Source organism: Drosophila santomea, chromosome 2R, assembly GCF_016746245.2.
Source record: "Drosophila santomea strain STO CAGO 1482 chromosome 2R, Prin_Dsan_1.1, whole genome shotgun sequence".
Taxonomy (NCBI): Eukaryota; Metazoa; Arthropoda; class Insecta; order Diptera; family Drosophilidae; genus Drosophila; species Drosophila santomea.
Genome location: NC_053017.2, coordinates 19720325 through 19729356, shown reverse-complemented (window position 1 = coordinate 19729356; position 9032 = coordinate 19720325). Strand labels below are relative to the sequence as shown.

At 43.1% G+C, this 9032-nt stretch overlaps 1 non-coding gene across 1 annotated transcript; it reads right to left on the bottom strand.

Annotated features, from left to right (window-relative positions):
* Positions 1-8772: 8772 nt before the first annotated feature.
* Trnaa-ugc lies at positions 8773-8844 on the bottom strand. The gene has a single exon. It is a non-coding gene; the product is annotated as a tRNA-Ala (tRNA).
* Positions 8845-9032: the final 188 nt, after the last annotated feature.

Here is a 9032-nt window from a genome sequence, read left to right as displayed (position 1 = left end):
ACGAAAATTGCACTGATTTAGTGCCCGAAATTTGCCGGGCCATTTGTTTAAGCCAACTGTCCCCACGGACTCGAAGATACCGAGCCAGACATCGAAGCATCCACCTGAAGTACAAATGGTGGTAAGCTCATCCACTGCAGAAGTGCAGTACTATGAGTTTCTACATAACAACCAACTAATTGCGGACCAAAACTGCAACTCAAACCCAATTATGGACATAATGTGGCAGTGTGTGATTTTCTCAACTCAAAATTTCAATCAGAGCACCGAAGCCTGGCAATTCTCTGTTGATTTTGTGCATTTTTCGCGCATAAAAATTTCAGCACCCGAATCAAATGAAACGTAATGCACACGGTATGCAAGTTCCTCATTTTATTCCCTTTTATTTTTTTATACATTTTTTTTTTGTGCCAGTCGCAGCTGAATCGACTAAATTAACCGGCGCGCGCAAAAAGTTTGTTTGCCCTTCAGACGTTTGCCTGGCTGCTTTGGACTCGACCAGGAAGGAAGGGCAAAAGGAGCCAGGACCTCCGGGAAGCGAAGGAGGTGGAGGTTAGATGGCGCACAAAGGATTCGCAGTCAAATATTTGATTTTTGCTAAAATTATGCAACGCTGCATTAGGCAATCGCCGAAATGCACAAATGCGTTCTCAGCCACAATGGAGTAAAGTTGAAAGGTCAGCCAGGGGAACGAAATATCGGATTTGGAATGAAATCATCAAAAGCGGGATAAAAGAAAGAAACTTAAATATTGTGTAATATTATTATTACCTTTCAGTAAATCTTTAAGCAGAAGGAATAGTGGATCAAAGGATAGGGACATCAGAAGGTGTTTTGCATAAAAGCGGATTCCAGGGGGCAGAATCCATATGCCCACAGCCAAGCAGATGCAGTGCAACCAAATCCCGTTGACAGTCATCGAAGCCGCAGAAGGACTCAAAGTGATTCACGGCCTGTGCGCAGACAACTTCGCCCGGAGTTATTGAAACCCCTGCAGGACACACGGATGGCAGCCACATTTCGGCAGTGCAAAAGGACCTCAAGTTGCAAGTGGAACTGGAGGTGGAGAACAGTACTTTGCATAAAAGATTGAGATTCCGTGTTAAGCGGCACTTAATGCAAATGTGGTCGAAGGTTGTCAGCGGGTACAGAGGTCAATAATGGCAACACGGGATCAAAGGTGGGGCTTACTGCTGTCCAACAGGAGCATGGTCCACATGGTAATGCATTTCAAGGGAAATGAAAGCAGGTACAAAAAATACAGCAGTTACCTTTATAAAAACCACAGGGATTCATGAAACAATTTTCAAATCAAGGATATGGGAACTAAAGGTCCTTATACTCCTAATGAGATAAACGAACAAATTATCGATTTTAATTTGCAATTATATGGCAGACAAAAGGCGGAGTTGGGTTGCCAATACATTGGGTTTAATTCCGAGCCAGACTGGGTCAACTGGCGGTGACCTCCAGCGGGAAGTTCGAGAGTCAAGCGCTGGCTCGACTTTCTCGTGTAGCTGGAAAATGAAAACAAGACTTTTGCCTTTCGAACTCTTTCATGTGCAACAACTGCAGCTTGTCAGCCGCACACACACACACACAGAGAAGCAGACTTACGCACACATAGCCATTGAGTGGCATCTATAAGCAGCAGCTGGTGCATCTGCATTTCTGTAATCTGGATCCCTCGTCCTCGTCCTTGTCCCATCCTGGCGCCAGGGTCCTCAGAATGAATCCGAAGCTGATCCTGTTCAGCGGCTGTGGCAAATGTGTTTGCATTTCAGGTGTCAACTGCAAAAACACATCCAGCTTTGTTGCAATAACAAACAACATAGTGTAGCCAATCCTGGCCCCATTTTGCCCCTGCTCCTCCAGCTTCCTCTCCTGCTCCTGCTCCTGGCAGCATTTCAAATACAATGAAAACATTTTACTTAACAGGCAACAAGAAATGCGAAAACGAACAAAATTTCTGGACAGAAAACAAAGCCAACGAGAGAGGAAAGCAATTTTTCGAGAGGTTGAAAGTTCTTCTGCTTGGGTTTACGGATTTGCAAAATCAATGCGAAATGTTTCTACAATTTTACAATTTTCCATTTTGATTCGAAATTTTTGAGAATGTTTTCATTTTTAAGTCGATGCAAATGTTAACTGGAAACAAATATTGCATTCTGGAATGCCGTGACAAAATGATTGTAGGCATATAAACGTTGAACTTGATTGAAACCTTTCTAAAAATATCTATATTTCTATTACAACTATGTTTTATTAAAATTTATTTATCCTTATAGCCGAGTAAGAATTATTTAATTGTATGAATTAAAAAGTTATGAATATATTTATGTTTAAGCTGCAAATTGAAATTAATTGCCAGCCTATAAAGTTCATAATTAAATCGAGTAATATTTAAGCTATTATAATTATTTGATAAAACGATTTCCAAACTGTGCAAAGCAAACTGAATTGCAATTATCTGGCTAAACAGTAAACAAAATAAATTCACCGAGCAGCTGTGACATGCAACAAAATTAATTACCACCGCCCAGCGGGCGTAGGAAAATCAAGAAGCTAAAGAAGTTGCAGTGCCAAAATAAGCCAAAGAAAAGGACCTTTAGCTCAGCCCTTTCCCCATTACCCTATCACCCATTCAAGCAAGTCAAGTTGGCCAGGACGCAACAAACACAAACAAAATAAAAATCAACTTGAAAATGGCGACAAAATTGCAATGGACGAAAATAAATTTCGTTCTTGGGTCGCCGGCAGCGCCTTGAAGTATGCCATGAATTTGGGCATTAAGCCAGCAACCATCCACTTGGAGGGCCATGCCACCCAACTGCCACCCAACTGCCACCCAACTGACGAGCCCCCCTTCATTTTCCTAGACAATTTGAGGCAATCATGCACTCGTTAATCTTGCTCAGGGGCCGAAAATTAATAGTTAACCTGGCCCAGGACTTTCGCTCTTGTGAAAGGAGAAAAATGTGCTGGCGAGCAAATTAAACTCGTTCTAAATACATTACGGGGGTTACGGTGGGGGTGTTTTTTGTTTTTTTTTTTTCTTTTTCGGAAGGTGGTGGTGAGGGTGGGATGTCCTGTTCAAGGAGCTGCCCGAATGGCAAGACAAACAAACAGGAGTCCTGGGTGACAGACAGTCGGGCAGACAGTCAAGCAGCCGGGCAACAACAAGAGCTAAACAAGATTAATTATACCTGAAAAGCCAAAGTCAGTTTTAGACCAAGTCGTGGCCTTTTGACTTTTCCACGCTGGCGGCGGCAGTAGTCCTTGTCGTTGTCCTCGAGCGTCATTTAGTGTGAAAAGCGGCGGGGGAAAGGTGAGAGAGAGGGGGCGGGCGGCAGGGCTGGTCAACTGAGCTATTTTCTAGACAAATCTGTTTGATATCCGAGCTATTGAGTTAACCAAAAAGTACTCAAGGAAACAACATCTGAGAATAGATTAAAACTACACAAACTTGTAAAATTAAAGTAGTGGATAAACATTATTTTTTATATTTCTTTATTAACTGCAGTACATACATAAATTTGTTGTTCTTTACTTCAAATAAAAATTCTAAAATACGGACTTATTTAAGGAGCATTGGTCTTAGTAGATTTTTTTAATATTTGGATCTATCTCCAGTTAGTTTCTTAATCATTGTGCGTCATCTCTGTGGAATCCTGGACTCTGCAAGTCCGACTTTTTGTTTACCCAACTTGCTCCTGCTGCTGTTGCTGTTATTGTTGCCTAAACGCTCGGAAAATCGGGAAGCAGATAAAAAGCAGCTGAAGCTGAAGAAGTGTCGTCTGTGTTTGCCCAAGGAAAGCTGCAAAAAAAAAAGAGCGACACTTGAGCCAGGATATCGGAGAGTGAGCTACGGATAAAGTAGGGTGTTGAAAAACAGAGAACGAGCACATTGCGGTGCTGGAACTTCAGTTCGGATTTGCTTACCTTTCGATTGATTGGATTAAATCGAAATTGAAGGAGTAAATCGATAAGGGAATGCATAAAAAAAACACCAAGCACACATATCCTAGAAAGTGCTAGGCTTAACCATATCACGAAAACAAGACAACAAATAAACCTTCTTTGTACACCGAAAACGTTTACCTAACTGCGAATCTAATTATTCCAACAGTGAGCTAGAAAATCTGGTCCTTTGACCCTTTTCCGTTTCGAAAAAGTTATACAAACTTTTGCCAGGCAATATGTTTACTTTCTATCGATTACGATGTGCATCCGGAATCGATTGCTGACTTACATTGATATATTTGAAAGTTTGCCTGCGATTTGATTGACCTCAGCTTACCAGCTCCTGCTAACGAAGCCTGTCAATCCATTATGCTCATTCCGCACACACACAGCCCACTTAACCCCACAATGCCGGCCGGGATTGTGCCTTTGGGCAGGCAGGGATTTCCATTCCCCACATCATCATCACCATCAGCATCAGCATCGGCATCGGCATCCCAGTGGATGGCCAATGGCCATCGCATCAGGTGGGGAGCTGGTCCAAAGTGCGTCAAAACTAATGGCCACCGACAACAAAGTAAATGAAGCATGGCTCCCGGGGCCAGGACAAAACCAACAGGGCAGGCCAAAGAGGTCAGGACATGCGAGAGCCGACGGCCACGTCGTCCTCATTGCCATTTCCATACTATCCCATTCCCATCCCATTCCATCCACTTCTTCTCTATTTCTCATCCAGCAGCTGACCATGGTGTCCTGATGCCCTGGCTCGTAATAGGCAAAATGAAAAATCTATAGAGTTAAATGAGTGAAAATCAGGAAAATGCATTAATGAATGAATGACAGCAGGCACTGTCAACAGCAGGAGCAGCATCCATCTGTCCACTTCCCATCCTGTCACTCCTCCTTTTTCCGCACGAGAATGGGCCGCAGGACTTTGAGGGAGCTACGTGAGCGAGTGATCGAATGTGTGTGTGTGCCAAGGGAAAATTTGCACTGAGAAAAGTCAGTAAGTACGTGAGGAATATGCAGATACTTAAATAGTATATCTTATTAAAGATTTGGGAGTATGATGGTGACTTTTTTAAATCATTTAAGCAATGGAGTGTAGCAGATTTGATACTCCAATGACGCAAGTTATGATCAGTTTTTAAGTACGACTTTTAACTGCATTTCTTAGAGTGTAGCTGTGTGTTGCCATGTGCGTCTTCCCGTTAACCTGGATGGACAGGTCAGTCTGTAGTTCTGCTCCCTGCTGAGTCTGCCTCGTTGGATGCCTTATTTATGAATGCACACACGCGGGGGGTGGTGACGGTGGCGGTGGTGGTGGTGGTGGTGTCCATGTGCTTGGGGATGGGATGGCTTTATGGTTATATGGATGTGGAGGGGCAACGGGAATCGTAGCTGGGTAATGCCGCTTGGCTTAGTGGGTCCTGCAACTGGTCCACGTCCGCTCATCTGGGCCCGTTGTGTTGGCATTCCTAATAGTCCGGCATCCAAACAGTTGCATCTTCTCCAGCGGATGGGGGGCAGGAGCGGTGTGGCGATGTAGCGATGTGGCGAGCCGTTTCCCCACTGACAGCTGATGCGCAGCAGTCGCTTGTTAGCGTCGTAATGCTTCTGTTTTCGGAAAGTACGCACCTCCTTGGATAATTCGGCAAGTTTTGCCAATGCTGCCTTCGAAATCCAATCGAGCATTCCTCAAGTGAGCTCCACTTTGTGCTCCACTCATTTACACCAGTTTTGGTTATCCAATTGCAAATGCAACACCATCCCACCTCTGACCCCTTCGCTGCACTTAGCCAATTTGGGATAGGACTTATGATAAATTCGGTAAAATAGAAAACATAGGAGCAATATTATATAAAGCTTTCCAATTTCTTAAAAGTAAAAAAGTAATGTAGGTTTTAAAATTTTTGAAAAATTGTAATAAACATAAATAGAAATCTTGATACATTCACAGAAATGAACTTGGTTTATTTAATTCAAATTGGCTTAGAAGGCCTAAAACGCCCACTTCAGTTGATAAAGCCCGATTTGTAAAATTGTGTTAAACTAATTGCCAATTTGGGCACTAACATTCGTTGAGTGTACAGCGTCCGCAGTGCAGCAAACATTTTTCGCCTATGAAAACGTTGTCGCATATTAACGTAATTAGTTCGTGGGCCCCATAGAACTTTGCCCTGGTCAACTGCAACTGCTGACCCCAACCACCTGCCACCCAAACCACCCAAACCACCCAAACCACCCAAACCAGCACAAACCAGCCCAAACCAGCCGAACCCAACCCAACACGACCCGACCCGCTGCACACTCCCTTATGTGTTTGCGGTGTTTGGGAATTGTGGCCGGAATTATGATGTCCAGGACCCTGGACCAGAACCAGGACCATTAAGCCCTGCCCGATGAGCAGCCGTTGCGTGCGTGTTTTACATACGAATATGGCCAGCACCAAATGGCCAGCACTGTGCACTGTAGTGCCATGCGACTGAAGTACAGTGCCGGCCATGGCTGTTAATTGAAACGTGATTGCGTTGCAGGTTTGGGTTGCGTTGCTAGTATTTATGTTGGGCAGTGTATTTATGGAATGGGATACTGGCATTGGTATTGGTATTGGTACTGGTACTGGTTGGCTTAGGCGAAGCCGCTTCCTTTTTTGACACTTGCATTTGCAATTGTCATGTGCCCAAATGCAACGAAAATAGTTGCACATTTAAATTTTGCAGCAATATAATTTAGTTTATGCTTTTGGGCTTTGGGGAATTGAATTTGCACGCATGCACAATTGAATTTGAATGCAAAGTGGCTTCGATATCGAATGCATTATTAATTTACCACATACGCACACACAGAGACGGAGACACGAACGGAGACAACGGCAGCAACTCACGCACAACCAGATGTCCTTTGGGCAGCATCCTCAGTCGAAACATCCTCACCCCCTCCTCATCACCATCACCATCGCAACCCCATGCACCGGAAATATGTATTGGTTTTTCACTTTCGCAGAAAACCCAAACCCCCAACATTGATACTCGTCCTGTCGATGAGGATGCTGTTGATGATGATACTGGCATGCAGGAAACTGACGATGTAACCGAGAAAGAGAATTTTAAATGTGCATTTAATGTGATTAAGCCGGGGTCTTAGGGCCTTAGGTCTTCGGCAACCAAAGTCTGCCACTGCATTTACAATTTCTTATCGGCCCCTGCACTTGTGGTTTCCTAATTAGAACTAAGCTTGGCTTGAGGGCTGGGGTCATGCGATTACCAGGAGCTGCACAGAAGTGCATACATAGTCTCTAATAGAATTGTACGCATTATCGTTTTAATCGTAGGTGTGGTGGGGTCCTAATGCGCCAGATTGGATAGGTGTTGATTTACTTATCGTTTGTACACAACTAGGAAATTATATAAAAATAAGAATAATGAATAGGTATAAACCAGAGAAACTTGAAAGGTGTGCAAAAGTATGCAACAGTACACATATGCTGCCTAGGAGTACATACAAAACTTTATCAAACTTATCCTAATAAATTCTATTATACTGCAAAAGACATCTTTTCCATACAAAACATACATACTAAAGATACATTTAATAGGCACTTTACCAATTAGTTCAGCAGAGAATGAGAATATTTCGTATTCAGAGACCATGAAATCGATAACTTAAGTACAACGCACAAATACAAGACGGGCGTTCTTTTCGGGAGGAAAACCCAAATAGATTGAACACCCTTTTCCCTGTCCAAGGGGCACGTCACGAAATTGAGGTTATGTCATTTGTTTAGTTTGTTGCCTCAATTATTTAGCAGTAAAGGAGACCGATAGCAACCGAATCGAGGCCTTTCGAGAGACAGGACACTCGACTCGCAGGCACGTGTGTGCGAATGTCCTTGCGGTGTTTATGCAATTACATAAATCCTGTGTGACAATTTCGATTTGGATTTTCTTTTATTCAAATTATGCCTTCAAGTCCATCAGGGGCCAGCACAATTCAGCTCTGTTATAAAATATTTATTGCCGGCAAATAAATCCCACACACTGACACGAGCAGACGTCGTTATGGTAATTAATTTCAATCCAACACGAGACCTGGCATAATCTTATTTATGCCACTTGTGTCTGGGCATTGGGATTTGGCATTTCTGATTTAGCATTTAGCATTTACCACTTCGGATTTTTAACTTTTAAATTTTCGCCTATGCTTCTTGCTAATTGATAGGTCAAGATGTGTGGAAGGAACAAAGAGTCTGTGATCGAGAAACATGTCAAATTCTTGGGAATGTTTCCCTTATTCGACCGCAACAAAATCAATTGCATGTCCTGAGCCTGGCCAATATTTAAACTGCTGCTGCTGTGCTGCTGCTGGGTTGCTTTCAAGCTCATGCAAAATTTAATTTTAATTTCGAGTCGGCAAATGTTGCAAAAGTGAGAACAAGCCAATTTCCTTTCACAGCAGTCTGGGTATACACAATTTAACCACTTGACTGCATTGCGGCTACGAGTTGGGCTTAAATGCTGCCAAAAGTCAAACACTGGCCAAGAGAATCGTTCAAGTTTTCTGCCTCCCCTCGATTTCCTTCCACTAGTCTCCAAAACACTAGTGTGTTCCTGCCAATTGACATGCAGACCTGCCTGGCAGCCGTAAATCGGCATAAATAATTCATTATTGCCGCCTCGTTGCGCATAAATCAAGTCTCTGGGCATGGCCCACACACAAGCATCGCCTTGGCGATACCAGCTCTAAGCGCATTTAAAGAGCCAAAAATATGTAAAACAAAAGAAAAATTGAAAAACAAAAAAATGTACTTGGAGATGCCGGGGATTGAACCCGGGGCCTCTCACATGCAAAGCGAGCGCTCTACCACTGAGCTACATCCCCGATGTGAAGCAGTCCGACCAAAATGCATTTTGCAGTGGGGGAAGGGGTGTCGATTAAAATCCATATTGCAGGATGAAAAGGATATAGGAAGTTGGATTAGAGCACACATTTTGTACTACGAAAGAATAAAAACGCGTATATAATTTTAAAATAATATAATATGACTGGAGAATTTTTCAAGAAAAAAA